The 16,822-nt window shown below is 40.1% G+C and overlaps 1 long non-coding RNA gene across 1 annotated transcript; it reads left to right on the plus strand.

The window, feature by feature from the left end:
* Nucleotides 1-9,051: 9,051 nt before the first annotated feature.
* Nucleotides 9,052-14,588, plus strand: LOC122779750. Its single transcript, XR_006361602.1, has 2 exons — nucleotides 9,052-10,346; nucleotides 14,188-14,588. It is a non-coding gene; the product is annotated as an uncharacterized LOC122779750 (long non-coding RNA).
* Nucleotides 14,589-16,822: the final 2,234 nt, after the last annotated feature.

Genomic DNA, 16,822 nt, shown 5'->3' on the forward strand with positions numbered 1-16,822 from the left:
CTCATAACAATGACACCTACCTCCTAAAAATGATGCTGGAAATCAGCTAAATGTCCACTAGCTACAGAAAATCTATCTCACTGCTGCCTACTATACATTTTCTTAAACAGATGATGAATCTCTAGTGGAAACTGAAGTAGTGTCCAGACTGCATCCAGAAATCTTGGAGCTGTGAGGAGAGACACAAGCATGCAGCTGTTCAGAGTGTGCTTGATTGCTATTGGTGGAGCTGAAATTGTGATTGTGATCAAATATGAATTTGAACTTCTAATAAACATCAAGTTTTTTTGCAGTAGAATCCACTTCAGAACCTCATTGCCACTTCTTTTTTCAGCCATTGTGTTGTGTGATGCTGTCTCACTTTACTTGCACTGTGCTTCTTCTGCCTCGCCTGCTCAGTCGCGGTGTAAAATGCTTCACTTAAGGCTTATTCAGCAGTGTGTGAACTCATTTGACAATGGTTAGGACATTTGTTTCCTGTATATTTAAAGGTTACAAACTACAGCTTTTTTTCCCTTCATGCTCAATTGGTACTGTTTCCACAACAGCAAGATAGAGACACATTCACTCTCAACACTAATTACTTTGGGATGCACTGCAGCAGTATGGCCAAAACAGTTAAATCACACAAGGGGAGATGGAATGTATGAAATAAGAGTGCAGGGAATAGACTGGCATGGCCTCATTTGAAATGATAACTGAAAAAGCTTTCAGATCCATCTCATGACAAAACCACACATTGATCCATTAGTGTGTGTAGCGGGAACCATTTGAAAGCTGGTCTTTATAAATGAAATGATGTAATTGTGGGTAAAACTGCTCTTCTTTGCATACTATGGGAAATAGGTGGATTCAGATTTAGTTGTGTGTGTAATCAGAGTCTGAATGTGAGAATTTATTTATTATTATTATTTTTTTTTAATAATTGAGCTTTGTATCTCTCAAAATGTGTGTAAAGCAATAATTACCCTTTAAAGATGTTGATGTACGGTACCAGTCAAAAGTTTGGACACTCCTCACTCATTCTTTATTTTCTACACGTAAGCGTAAGTCAGGTGGAATTGCTGCAAAGGAGCCACTTACTGAGGAGGAACAAGAAGAAGAGAAGAGAATTGCTTGGGCCACTAAACACAGGGAATGGACATCAGACCGGTAGAAATCTGTCCCTTGGACTGATGACATTATCTGTTCCACTCACCATGTGTTTGTGAGACGCAGAAAAGGTGAGTGGACGTGTGTGGTTCCCACCATGAAGCGTGGAGGGGGAGATGTGATGGTATGGGGTGTGGCTTGCTGGTGACACTGTTGGTGATTTATGTATTTATCCAAGATACACTTATTAACCAGCATTCTGCAGCATTCTGGTTTGCACTTAGTGGGACCATCATATGTTTTTCAACAGGACAATGACCCCAAACACACCTCCAGGCTGTGACCAAGAGAGAGAGAGAGAGTGATGGAGTGCTGCGTCAGATGACCTGGCCTCCACAATCACCCCACCTAAACCCACGTATACATATATATATATATATATATATATATATATACAATACATACATACACACACACACATATATATATATATATGTGTGTGTGTATGTATGTATTCAACGTCCTTAAAAGGTATTAAGACCCTTAAATCCCATAAGTGGAAAAATACCCAAACTCTGGTTACAGGCTGATGTTGACTGTATTCTGGATGTGGACATCTGCAGACAAAAGGTTAACAGGTCACCATGGTAGAGATGCAACACCTCAGGAGGAAACAAAATATATGAAAGCTGTTACTTTTGAGCAGCGAATGTGTAATCATGACCCTCAGGGTCTGGTAGAAAGAAGCCAATTAGGAGAGGTTTGAGTGGACAGCTGAATGTGGAGGGAAAACAGCAGCAGAGATTCACTCCATCTCCACTACAAAATAAAAGCTTCAGTCATTTTCAACTTTAGCGTCTGTTTTTTCTCTTGTCAGAAATCATTTTGATTAATTATTCTTAATAAACAAGTGTAACTATAAGTTTCCCTGCTTTCCATTAATGACTGTTGGCTCATTGAATTATGTGTGATTTAAATTCCTAGTGGCAGAATTCCCATAGTGCTGTTTCTAAAGCTCTTTGCTGGTGTGTGTGCACTGTAAAACCAGGCCAGTACTTCTAGAATAAAACACATCTAATACACATCACTATCCTCATGATTCTCACTGCGGTTCAGTTCAACAAAAGAGCTGTTGTCCAAACTATCACTAGGGGGCGGTGTTACCATTTCCCCTGACTTTGTGGGTGATAGCATTCATTCCAAATGAGGAGTGTTTAAACAACTCCAGCTCTAGCTTAGCTGCTAATTGTGAAATGAAGCTGACAGCATTTAACCGTACACCTGCCAAACTACAAGTCACATCATATAAACACACAACAACAACAAAGAAAACACTGAGAGTCATGAATTAATGTATGTGGATTGTTTTTGTTTTCATTTTGTTCACTGGGTTGACAGTTGTCTGACATATTAAAGGACCATTGTGTGACATTTAGGAATGTGATTTGGCAGAGGTATGTTTGTATAAATTTCTATCTTAAATAAAGAATAATAGAGTTATAGAGTAAGCCTTTGAGGTACTTGCCTCACGAAGGCTGCCATCTTTTTGTAACCATGTTTTTATAACAGTTTCATGTTTTGAAACGGAAACTTCTCTTTTAAGTATTTTCTTGTGTGTGGAAAACAGGATTAGATTTATTACCAAAGTCATTGAAATAACCTATTCCACATAGAATCTGGTTGACATCACCCCTGGCAGTGTACTCGCTCTGTTAATAAAATGCAGTTTGTAGTGAGCTGTATCATAGAAGCAGATGTGGACAGCTCAGCCTGAGGAGACAGCATCTTAAATGCACAACAAGTATGTTGTGGTTCCAGGAGTTCTAGGTTTGCCAGAGAGCGATTCAAAAATCAATTAACTCCTGAGGGGCCGGCTGTGCTCTGATAGGCCCCTCTCTTCTACCCCACATGCCGAAGCAGGAATCAGTCAAGAATATTAATCTAAACATCAGTCATGCATGGGGAACACCCCATGAGGAGAATGAGCTTGCTCATCCATGCATCTCCTTGGGGATGAATGGGGGAGGTAGCTTTGAGGCAGAATGGGTAAGTATGTCAGAGTATCATCTCAGGAGATGTGATGTGGGCTGACTTTAGGCACACACATGATAAAAACACTAACCAAAAAGGTAGCCACTGTCAAGACAATCATGTGTGCTTAGCTCACTGAAGCAGCCTTTAATCTGTATGTCAGTCAGCGCTGACAGGGGCCCAGTCCAAGCAGTCCCTACATTTACATGGGATTAAAAAAAAACAAAACAATTATTGTGTTAGTCTGACTAAAGTCAAACTTATGACTGAAAAAATATATATGTAAACATTTTAGTTTGACTGAAATGGTACCAGATTAAATTAGTCAAAGTCAGGCAAACAACAAATAATGGGACGAGGAGTCAATTTACTGCATGTATATGTTGAGCCGGATCAAAGTCGCACTCAAGCTGGCCCTGGGGCTTGATCTGTGCATGAACCGCAGTTCCCACGTCCCCCAGCTTAAATCCAGAAATATTAAAATAAATGACAAAAAAAGAATGAAATCCAAGCCAGTACACTTTTTGGACTGATGAGGAGACTTCTCTTCTGTTGTGTTAGAGGATGGTATGACTCACAATGGTAAATGACATGCTAACAACTAGCCACCAGCTAAATTGGGGCCTGTATAATACTAACAAGCTGAAATGGGGCGTATAGCCGCCTAGCATAATGGAGGGGGACACACGGCATTCGATAAATTGATTCCCCATTAGTGTTTGTATACTGGGACAAGGGCTGTGGTCCAACTGAACGTTGAGCTGAGCTACAACTGTAGCTCAACTTAACTATGCATGAAAACATACTGAGTGAAGAACAATATGTCTCCCTCTGTGTGGGAAAAGATTAAAGCTATATTTATGAGTTGTATGTTAATGTAATTCATTTCATTGCAATCCTATCCTGCAGCCGTTGCAACAAACTGCACAAGTACTGTATGGAAATATTTAAATTTGGGACCATGCCGTGCATCTTCCCAGTCTACAAGCTGTATGTCAGTTCCTCTCATCACCTTTCTGTTTCTGTTTCCTCAGCTCTCACTGTGTTATCTTCTCAAGGACAAGTACAGCTGTTGAGTAGTTTCCTCCATGAGGATTCTGACTGCAGGGGATATATGACAGTGAGCTTACCACTGCATGGCTAATGTACCACGACTGTCAAGTGTGCGACACAGAAACATGCCAACATAGTCAATTTTACCTCACTAATCGATGCAAAGCCCAGGCTGAGCATCATGGGTAGAGTTTAAAATTAATCTCCTGCAGACAGCGTGAGGACTGAGAAGAGTCTGATTTTTAATCAGTTCCATATTCCACCTCACTCCCTTGAATGGATCTCTACTCAGTGCTATACTGAGTTTCAGTTTCACAATCTTGTTATGTCTGTGCTGCATTTCTGAACCTGACAACTGACTTACTGTATTTTGGTGCAGCTCTCTGTAGCTCTGAACATTACAACGATAATGTCCTAAATGATAAGGTTGGTTGGACCTATCTCACACGGAGGCAAAGTCATCCATGGCATCTGTTCATCTTTAAATCCCTCACTGAAAATGTACCTTTTTACATGACATCGCAGATGCATTTGAGCTCTGTTCCTCTGCAAACAGCATCTAGTGACTAACATCACTGGTGTGAACTCCATCTGCAACAGGGAAAGGGAGAACCGGTTGGAGAGCCGCTGCGAGATGGAAATGAAAAGGGCGCATCCCTCCTCGGTATCTAGCAGGTGTCAACGTTTCCTCTGCAGGTAATGTAGCACATTTAGCTGAGCATCATCAACCCGAAGCACCAAAGAGCTGCCAACTTGCAACTGTTTCTTGGTGGTGGGCAGGAGGATGAGGGCAACACCTTTGGCTCAGAAGTCGGGGCTTCCCAGACCCCGAGGTTGGAAGTTGCCTGAGGTCCTTTGACTCTGTCACGACATCATTGGTTTTGCTCCCAGTTCTCTCCTTACTCCACCTTCTGGCCACCTGATGCTGATGCTCTATGATGTAGAAATTGCTAGGTATTTGATCAGTGACTGTATTTCTGATGACTTTTGCTTGAAATGTATACTGCATTTTGAGATTTTCCATTGTGAAAGTGAACGGATCCAGCTGAAAATAAACGCTGAGAGACAGGCTAACGGGGGAGAGCGTTAACCGGATCCCCACAGATCCATAGAGACGACAGAGGTGAACGAGCAGAAGAAGATGGAGCGACAAACACAAGCAAAGGATTTTGTAGCTAACTCTCGGTAAATAAGTGACAACATGTTTGTCACAAAGCCAGATTGGGTCCATTTGTTTCCCTCCGAGCTCTTGTAAACTTTCAGTGACTCTAGAGTAAGAAGAAGGGAAGTTAATCAGGAAGTTGAAGATGTCAGGATACTGCAGGTCCAGAATGATGTCCCTTTCCGGCTGTTTCTGTGGAATGCTTAATATTAATTTTGCCATCACATGTTCACTTTAGTTGGCCAAATGAAGTGTCTCTGATCGGGACCATTTTCCACTACATGACGGGACCATGTAGTGGAAAAGCGGCAAGAGAGAGCCCACTCGACAGATGACAGTCACAGTGGAGTGGGAGGGGCTCGCTGCCCTGTCAGAGACAGGATGATCAGAGACACTTAATTTGGTAGTGCTATTATATAGCAGCTCAAAAAAGGCCTTATTTTTCCTACCATGTTTTATCCTAAGAAGTAGAGGAAAAGTGAACTAGTACACTAGATTCCACAGATTGGATGAAAATATCCAATATAAAATAAAACAAAACTTTATGAGAGGAAGAAGGAGGAAAAATCTAAAGAAAAGAGCAGGGGAGTAGAGAGTAAGAGAAAGGATGAGGAGGAGACAGAATACAACATGAGCCCTGTTTTTAAATGCTAAACATTAATTTATTTCCTACTACTCTCAGAAAGCCACGAGTTGGGGGCTCATCTAAGATTATCATGTACCAGGCACAGGCAAGACGGTCAGCTGGCCTCCTCCTTAACATCATGTCACTCTGTCCCTCTTGTCCCTGTCACGGTCTCCCTGTCCCCTTTTCTTTGGTTTCCTCCCTTTCTTGTTCTTCCTCCTGATGCTGCACAGAGTCAGAGTAGCAAACATGCTTGTTATCACGGAGCACTTTTGGGCCTCCACCTGTAATTGCTTCCATTTCTTTCGGCCCGCATTTTCAGTTTGAGTTTGTCCATTTTTTTTATGGATTTGTTTTCTTTTTACAGCGTCTGCTCCAAACTATGAAAAACTCTGAAGATGGAGGGGGAGGGCGGAGGACTACTTGCGAGAGAAATGATGCACAGCCGTGGTATGACGACCCCGCCCACATTGAGGAGGTACTATGAAGTAATGGAAAGTGACGTGCCTGATACCCGAACCCAGCAGAGGTGAAGCCAAGTAGTGCTAGAAGAGTATAATGGAAAAGTGCTATAACATTTTAGCTGTGTCATTGTCTCATCCTCCCTACAAGTGAACCTTTTTTTGACTCAAGTTTCTTTCAGGTCATTTTTATTTCCAAGCTGAAGCTGCGTGTTCTTTGTGTGCAGCAGCAGCAGCAGCAGCAGAGTGGCGCGTCAGACCTGAAAGGCAGATTAATGGCCTCATTGTAATGTTTACACCAGTAGCTCTGCTCCTGTATGCTTGAGAAATCATCATAGATTACGAGCCAATCTCCTCTTCTGCATATAAAAATGACAAACCATCAAACACTATTATCTCGAGTTGGGAGCTTCTCACGAAATCATCTGAAACAACGGTTTCCTTTTACGGCCCCGTGTGCAGCAGTGAAATTACATGTGGCAATGACAATCCTCGACTCAGATTGAAATCCTGGACATCCCAGACAAGCCCTCTTGTGTAAACTTGACTATTTCCGACAGCTGTCTGTGACAGATTGTCAGCTTGTCATTGTCAAAGCCGTGAGAGACACAGTCACAACATCTTAGAGGTACTTGAGATCAAAACGGAGGCTAACTTCCAAATATGTGTATTGTCTGAGCAAATGTGTTGGAAGTAAGGGGAATGAAAATATGCCTCTGGCCAAAAGTCATGGATCACTGCAGCCCAGTTTTCAATCATTCCCATCAACTACAGACCTGCAGTGAAGCCTGCACATAATAAAAAGTACTCACAGGCTGGAACTTTGTTGCTTTCTTTCAAATATCATTATTTCCACACACTGGCCACTTTAATAGATACACAGGGCGCCAAATAAAGTGGCAGGAGAGGTCTTCTGCTGCTATATCCCAATGTCTGACATGTTCTGCATAACTTGGGTGGAACACATGGTTATTTGAGCATCAACAAACCCTTTTCAGTCAGCTGGCACCAAACATCCACGCTAAAACGTGTTCTAAGTCACTTGGATCACGTGTCTTTGCCACTCTGATGCTCAGTTTGAACATCAGCAATGTGTCTTGACCATTTAAGATAAGATAGTCCTTTATTTGTCCCGCAGAGGGGACATTTACAGTGTTACAGCAGCAAAGACAGTAAAGATAAAGATAATAAACAACAAACATGCGTTACCAAACCTATCAAATGAGTTAAAATAGAATGTGGAATGTACATTGTAGACAGTTTGTAGAGTATACACAGTATGAACTTGATATTTACAGTATAAATAAACAAAGGTTGAACATGGGAAGTATGTAGATTTACAGTATGTGGATTTCTAAATACATTGAATTGCTGCAGTGTGATTGGTTGATTAGATATTTGCATTAACACACAGGTGAACAGGTTTTCCCTTGTAATGCTGCTAGTGAGTATATCACAATGGACAAACACATTAAAGCGGTGCAAGACTAAATTTGTGCTAATTAGCTCTGTATACTGTCAGCAATTTTCAGCACCTTTCAGAATGGGAGGTTGTTCTCTCCAGGGTGGCTCCAAATAACTTGAAGGTATAGGGTCAGTGAATGGAACAGGAAAATACACAGCTATCTCAGAAGAGCATAAAGACTTTATTAAATGAAATAGATATTTTCCCTGAGTCAGACACTTACACAAGTCTCGGTGCAGTGTTTCCCAGACTTTGGCATGGGGACCAATGTTTTAAAGATGACAAGACCACATTTGTGTTTTAATATAAATATTCTGACAAATGCTCAATTAATGATCAATGTTGAATTGAAAATGTTCAATGATCAATTTCGGTAACTTTATCCAGTATCCACTTAATCCAGTGTCTTATAGTACATTTAGGAGAAACCTTTCCAGCATCCCACAACATTTGATCCAATGCGGAGTAAAAAAAAAATCCACAAAGAGGAAGTTCTCTCTGCCCATTAAACACGCCCACGAGACAGGAAGTTAGCCAAAAGTTGACAGAGACAGCAGATTTTCCAGTGACGGTTCCACTTGTGTATTTTTTTTTCACAATGAAACAATGATGTTTCCAGTTAATACAAATCATCCATCACTTTTTTTTTTTTTTATCTAGAGCAACAGAGAAGAGGAATCGTGTTTCACTAGTACGCACAATAAGCAACAAAGGAAAAAACACAACATACTCTGACACAAACCCTTCAGGCACACTATCTGCTGGGAGGTCTCGTATCTGCACTAATAACGGTGAAGAAGCAAGCATGGGGGACAACTGTGGTATCTCCCACAGTATAACTTGTCAAACCCAGATCCAGTAAACAAGGCAAGAACTAATATTACAAGGTGACATCAAAACAGAGGAGCCCTGGAGGAAAAAGAAAACAAGTAAACCAATGTTGGAAAGTCCAGTCTCACACTAGATTCTGGATTAGGGAAGATGTTGACAGCACCGTGACACAATGTGCTCTTGTTTATATTTTTTATATTATTTTTACATTGGACAAAATGATTGTTGACCAGTGGGAATGTGTAAAATCAACATTTAGTCAAATGACTGCATTGCAGGCAGTGGTGGAAAAACAAGGCCCAGCCCAGGTAATCTCTTCTTTGTCTGCTTTAATTTGGGCAGGGATGCAAATTCCTGCGTGATTTAAAAAAAAACAAAACACAGGCAATACACAGACAGAGAAACACAGAGAGCAGGAACAGGGACCAGAACACAGGATAAACCAAAAGAGACACTGGTCAGCACAGAGACTATACCCGAGGGATAACTGAACGCAGGTGAATCACAGAGGAGGGAAAACAGGACAAGGAAGAACTCCGGTGTCTGTAGGTCTTTGATAATCAAGAACTCTCAGATATATCGTGAAACATTGTGAAACTGTAGTGTACAGTCATGGAAGAGGAGCACACGTAACACTGAAATGACAGTTGTGTTATTTCAAGTGTCTGACTGAATGTCAAATTGTGCGGGGTATTTTCCCAGCACTGTCACTTGTGTTGCTCTTGAATAGACTGGATTATCGGAAAGAATCCTGTCCACGGGGGGATTACATTTGCACACCGGTGGCACCATTGGTACAACAAGAGAGGTTGAAACCGTGAGAAGGGAAAGAAGTGAAGAAGGCCGTCGTCTGTGTCACAGTTGACACAGACGAGTGGTGCACTTCACAACTTGAATGGGCGCCATTAAAGATGATAGCATCTGTGGGCATGAGGCTTTCAGAGGCTTCCAGATGCTGCAAAATGACTTATGGCGGACTCACACATGCGTGGTGGAGGCTTCAGCTGAAACTCTCCTCACTCACTTTGATTGGAGCGGCATCAAGTGTTGCTGAACTGCATTATGGGCACATTCCTAACGGCAGCCGTCAATGTGAGCATCGGCGGATCAACTCGAGGGAGAGCGTGCGATGACGGACAAAAGAGAGTGCCAGGAAAACAAGAAGAGTCTATATGGGCATTTAAAATGAATTACATCCATGCATAAAGTCGCGGTGGACATGCGGAAGTATTCAAAGTGCCACTAGTGCTCAATAGCCCTCATTAGCAAGAGTAACAGTCTTTATTTAAAACAATAAGCACAAGACAGGCAGACAGGAACGAGGATCCTCAAATGAGCGTGGAATCAACGTGGAAGTGGACACTGATGGGAACAGGTTTGATCCACAAACAGGATGAATTTACAAGCTGTTTGCCAAGTGCCAAATAAAAAAAAAGGAGGAGGAAGAAGAAAAAGACGACAATTATATCGCAAAGTTAATCATTTTTAATAATTTGTGGGCATTTTTGAGGAATATCCAGTGCTCAGCCGCTCTTCCTGTTGGACTCGGCTCTTCAGATCCTGCCTCAGGCATTTGTTGACCCAAGTTCATGCTCAGAGGAGGAGAAAGAAGACTCTCCTTGTCCAGTAAGTGTACTACTGTGCAGCCTCGGAAAACACTGCGGGAACTGCGACAGCGCTGCTTCACTTCAGTTGTGACTAAATTAGCTGCTGCACTTGGCAAAATAGCTGCAAACAGATATATTTTCTCTCGCTGCCACAGAGAGAAAATGACTTGCGCTTTCTTCCTCTGCATGCGCTCGCTCTCGATTTCTGCTAATATGCTGCGCTTTTTTACCCGTGTGTTGTTTTTTTGGAGCATTTTCCCATTTGGTTGTTGGATGAAAGGAGTATAAGAATTCCAAGCATGCCATTTATTTAAAAGAATAGTGAGCTATGAGAACTGCTGGTTTCTTTTTAGCCTATTTTTTTTGATTTAGGTCTCTGGTAGAGGTTGAAAAAAAGTTCTTTCACACTGTGTACTCAACTTTTACGGGAGTTTTCTGTGGCAGATGACCTATATATGTTGTTTGTTTTTTTTCTTAAAAAAAAGTTCCTTTTCTTCTTTAATCTGATAATAACATGTATAATACACACATAGTTTATACCTCACAAACCCGGCTTGCGAGGTATAAATTATAATTCAAAGAAATGCCAACGTGAAAACAATATCTTTTACACTCATACATATGATATTGCCGCGATGAAACTAACATGATCAGGAAGTAAATGTTGATTTACTTCCTGCACATCAGCTTGGTTGCTGCATTTTTCGATTTGTCCATCGTGATCATCCGATGCTTTATTCCCCGCAGTAATGGAATGTGTTTAGTTTGGCAGTGGCCTCACAGCAGCTGCCATTGTCCCCCCCCCTCCTAATGGATTTCAGATAATTTGGCATCAGGCTGTCTAATGTGATTCCGTTGTGGTGGAGTTCATCACTCTCAGTGTCTGCTGTGCAGAGAATTGGTGCTGGTTTCTTTTTCAGGAAGTGACAAGATAATAAAATAAAACCGCGTTGACTTCCCTGGAATTTTTATCAGTTTTATCAGGGGTGTTTTTCTGGTACCCCCAAAGGAAGGGTGTCAAAATGGAACAAAAGGGCTGATTATTTTGGTCCTATTCTTAATGGAAACGCAAAAAAACATGTGCCATATTGTACCAAACGGAAGCGTTCCACATAAAACCAGACGTAAATGGGGAGTACATTTTTATTGACGACAAACAATTATCAATGACAAACTATATATATGTGTTATATTGGGAAAAGACGGCAGTTGGATGGTGGTGATGTAAATTAATTATTACTAAAAGAGAGGTCTAAAAATAGAGATTTTGTTGTCTTTAATCTGATAAACAAAATGTTAAACTAAAGGATTAACAGTACTTTTAATACCTCCACTAACAACATCACATCACTATTTTATTTTATGTTATTGGCATGTTTGTTCGTCTAGTTATGAGCAGCATAACTCTAAATGTGAATTCTCTGGACTGTACGATATGCAGCATAGAAGAATTGATTAGGTTTTGACGGTGATACATGTGGCTTTTTTATTTTTTATTTTTTTAAACAATTGTATAGTCACTCTGTGGGGAAGTGTGTAGTGTGATCCAAATGTGTAGGGATCGTATTAAGGCTTCATTACACCACATAACTTGCAGAAAGACATTCATAGTGAATTTTTCTTTGCATTCACTGTCATCGAATTTACGTTCTTTAAGTGCTTTTATTCCCCAAGTGCTGCATTGATCCTTCAAAACAGAGGTTATTTTAATGATACCCTCTTACTTCCAGCGTCTCCCTGTCACAGGCCACTTTCCAGTTACGCAACTTTCGGTTCATGTAACTTGCGTGAGATGGAAAAATCAACACTCGTTAACCGTTTTTTTGTTTGTTTTTCAGTCGAGCACAATATCGGAAATGGGAAGAAAATGGCAGAATGGCAGAAAACACTACGTGAGTTCCAGATTCCTCTATACTCTGCGTCCACATGAATCACTTTAATGCTTGTCATCAATATTTCTTCATCTTTATACAAGTGTGCCCAGCACGCTGCAGTGTAATGGCGTCATCCCATGTGCGTGGCTGTGAAATTGAAGACTTCCCTGAGTGGCCCTTGGAGGACCAGACTTGGGCCTTCACTGTAATGTTTTTCATTAACTCAAATCAGCAGTACATTTATCAAACGTTAAGTCACACTAAAACACACACACACACTTTCTCTTTATTAACTGTATGGAGACAGTCTGTCATTACCCCCTCAACAAATAAACATCTGGACAGAAAGGTGTATATAGAGGGGGCGATCTTAAATGTCTGATAGGATTTATCTGTATCACCTTCATGAGTCGGTGGAGATTAACTATTGACTCTCTCCTTTAGTACAATCCGTTGTTTTCACATAAATTAGAAGCGACAGCGCCAACACTATGAAACCCTCTAATGTCACAGAAGGAAGCACATTAGTCCTGTTTGCATGCTTTCTTTCTCAGTGCCATGTCTGAATTTGTCATTATGTAAAATTAGTTTGGATACTTTTGTCACGCATGGATGACTTACATGAAAACAGTTCGCCCATGTAAAAAAAACAACAAAAATCCCCACACACATTAATGTAATTTATGAGCATCATGCCTCAGGCGTTGTGCCTGCTTCTCTTGATTGTCCAAGATATTTCCCTTGACTCTATAACACAACACTCATATTCGTGAACATGTCTACTATAAATGACACAATGCCACAATAATGATTCAGTCATTTGTCACAAATCTGATCCCATTTTACACGTCACACAAACAAAGATACTGCACATCATTTACACACACCGTGTCCAAATCCTTTTATACTTGGGGACTAGGGGTTGCAAAGGGGGAACTTCCAAATTCCAAATTGGGATTAACTGGAAAATGTGGATACTTTAAAGAAACCATATACAAATTTGTCAACGCTTTATCAATGTTCAATTCTTTCATTGAATAATGCATTCTTTAATTAAGCGCTATAAAAACATGAATGTTGGGCTTAATAGTGTAGATTCATACACCAGATTTGTTTGACATCATCTGTGCATGTGATGGAGGAAGGCACAGTGCATGTAGGGGGTGTGGCCTCAATAGCCCATGTGCCTGTGATCGAGGAACAGCATTGACTTTCAACTGTATTTGCATCAAATGCGATTGTTGTTTGCTGTTGCCAAGGTTATTTACCAACTATATTTAAGTTCCCAACCCTTCATCACAACCCCAGTGAACAAACATGACTGACCCCTTCATCCTACTCTGGAGTAGTAGACCTGTAGTCCAGTAAAATGTTCTCCCATATGCTTGTCCCTGAATATTTTGGCCTCCTCCTCCAATCTGTGGACTCCCTCAGTGACTCTATAACTCAGACTGCTGTAGTAGAAGACGCCGGTCTACAGCCTCGTATAAATATTGCATATGTACGTACTCCGAGTGTCACTGTGGCCAAATGCTCTCATGCGTTATAAGCACAAGAGAGGTGCAGCTTTATTTGTGCTGCTTTGCTTCACAAATCCACAGCTCTTTATAAAGCTGGTGCGAACAGTCGACTCCCGGTCTACTGCGTATTGTTCATCGAAAGCACAAGAAAGCAAATCATTTTGTAGTTTTTATTTTATACTTTTTGACTTTTTTTTTTTATAAAGCTCATTTTCATGCTGAGAAAAGAACGTTGTAGATTTTAAAGTGAACATTTTCTGGACAGTTGAATGCACAGTCAGAACTGGACCGGAGGCTCTATATAATTCTGTGTTGTCATTGATCCCTTTACAGTTTGCCGCTTTTGTCCACTAAGTTAAATGGTGCAGCTTTAAATGTTTTTATGTGTGCTTCTTTTTTATGTGTGCATCCATCCTTAAACCATGACACTTATGATACATTGGGGAATATTGGTTTGTCATTTCAGAAGCCGATTTGGACAATTGCTTGGAAGAGTCAATATTATTCGCCACAGGGGCTGAGCATTAACTCAATAACAATATGTACCGCAATGTCATTCTTTTTTCCCGTAAAAATGTAAAATAAATTCAACATCCACGTGTAAACCCATTTGACCACATATTTCAATATGTTTAATCTTTCTCTCATTTCATGCTGTTATTGATTGATTGACTATTTTTAATTGAGATGATGTTTTGACTATATCACCCAGCCCTAATGTACATTATAAAAAGTTAAATTATGACAATGCTTTACACATCTTGAAGGTCAAGTGTGTAACAATTGTAATGACAAAATGATGGTGGTTTGTCTATTTGAGCTGTAGAAACATAATGGATTGTACAAATATAAGTGATTTAATAGCTTAAATGTGAATATTTTCTGGTTTCTTTGCTCCATACAACCAAAACATTTCAGACATTATCATCATTTCAGGTTTTGGGAAACACCAAAAACATTTTTGACATTTTATGGACCAAATGAATCGAATAATTGAGAAAATAATCGATAGATGAACATATTATTGAAATAAATCCAGAAACATGGTGGTAAAAGACGGAGGCCTCCGCAAAGCAAAGCCCTTGCCTAAATAGTTTGTTGTTTTCTGCCATCAATTCTGTAGAGGTTAACATTGTATAAAAAATTTAATGTAATGCTCGACTGAATAATAATAATAAATAATGTATTTGTTTGCTTCTTTGTAATTTAAGCCGATACTTAAAAGAGATAAATTAAAAGAACGCCAAAGGCAAGAGAAAAGGCGAAAAAACAAACCTATAACCAGAAAAGGTAAACTAGATCAACTTGGATCGTAACTCTAAACATGAACATGGAGACGAAAACGCCAAAGGACAAAGGGAAATGAGTGACTTAAGAGGAGGAAAGGGAACCAGGTGCTGACAATCAGGGAATAACACCAGGTGCAAACACTCAAGGTAATCACACAAGACAAGGTCAAGGTAGACGAAGTGTTGACCAACAGGAAGCCCTAAAGTCTCACCAAAATAAAACAGGAAACAAACATAACTAACAACATTTCTCTGCTGGAGAAGTTTTTTTCTTTTCTTTTTGTAACTTGAATTTGAAATCGCTAAGACTCTGAGGTGCTCGATGAAATGAGTTAAGTTAGATTGCACCTTACCCCTCACACTAAAGGATCCAATTATCCTCTTAGCCTATATGTCGTGTCTCGACAGTTTTGGGCGTAACAATTGTAGAGTTTGTTAGTTGCGTGTTTATCACAGGAGGTTGCAGATGGCTGTGCATTGATTTGAACGAGTATAATGTGTTGTGTTCTGTGTGGGCTCTCCACACACTGTTATTCCCTTCACTGAGTCCCAGTGTAAACACCATAAACCAAAGGACTTGCTCGCACAGAAAAAGCCTCTAAGAAGGAAAATCAGATAAATCCAACGTGTTGAAAACAAGGCTCAAGAAGGCACTCCAGAGATAAAATGCAACGTCCTTTTTAATCCCCATTTCCATTTGCTACATCTCATACAGTAAAGCACATGAACGAGACAGGGCAACATACAGAGTCCAGTCACTGAGCATATAGAGAACAATCTCCCAACACAGACAGTCCACTAATATCCCGGAGCTGTCTTTGTGTAGAAAGTCTTTGCGATCTCGATGCGTAGCAGGGACATGCAGTGAAATTGCAGTAGAGAGAACACAGTGTGTACAACTCTTTGTTTGCAGATAGCTGCTAATTCACAGTTAAGTCTGAAAAGTGCACACATACGGATCATGTACGTATAGCTCGATGGATATTATCTCTAGTGTACATACGTCTTTATTCAATACCGTAACACGTAGTGTTACAGAGCCCAACGCAAGACGGCAGTACTTATCTGATGGAAAAATAAATGACGTGACATATCAATATCCACAAAGAAACTATCTGAATTGATTTCACAATATCTACAAATTCACAACTTGATAACACTTTTTCAGAGCATTTAGAGTTGTTGCCACAGTTTTTTTTTTGTTGTTTTTTCTTAAATTTATGTAGTTCATCTATTAGTCTACGGTTTTCTACCATTGATAGATTTGCGTCAATTCTGTAGAGGTTAATGTTGTATAAAACATAGAATATTTAATGCTTTACTGAATAGCGTAAATGTATTCATATACTCTTATATACTATAGGATGACATGTTTTCTGCTGAAGGTTAACTCTGGCCCTGTAAGGAAAAGCGTGATCACATGACTAATACAATCACAACCAAACCTAAATGGCAACAACACAGTTCTCTTTATCAGTGAAGATGTAAAAAAAATAAATAACAATCCTAAATTATTACAAACTCTTGTCCTGTAATGCCACTCGTACATGCAAACAAATTAAAAACACATTTTCTTTTTACAGTTTCTTCTATTAAAGATGACCAGTTGTTTTTTTTATGACCTTTTAGTTATCAGTCCAAGCAGATATGATGGCACAGATTCTACTCTAGTTTGGCTGCAGACAGCAGAGGCTCTGGAAGTGTTTCCTTCTACTCATAAACACACACGTTATTGATTATTATTGATTAAAAGGTAATCGATCGTTGTAGTTTTTTTCCATCAGCTTCTCCCTCTCTAGGGGACGCCACAGG

The sequence above is a fragment of the Solea senegalensis genome, linkage group LG13, assembly GCF_019176455.1.
Source record: "Solea senegalensis isolate Sse05_10M linkage group LG13, IFAPA_SoseM_1, whole genome shotgun sequence".
NCBI classification, from domain to species: domain Eukaryota; kingdom Metazoa; phylum Chordata; class Actinopteri; order Pleuronectiformes; family Soleidae; genus Solea; species Solea senegalensis.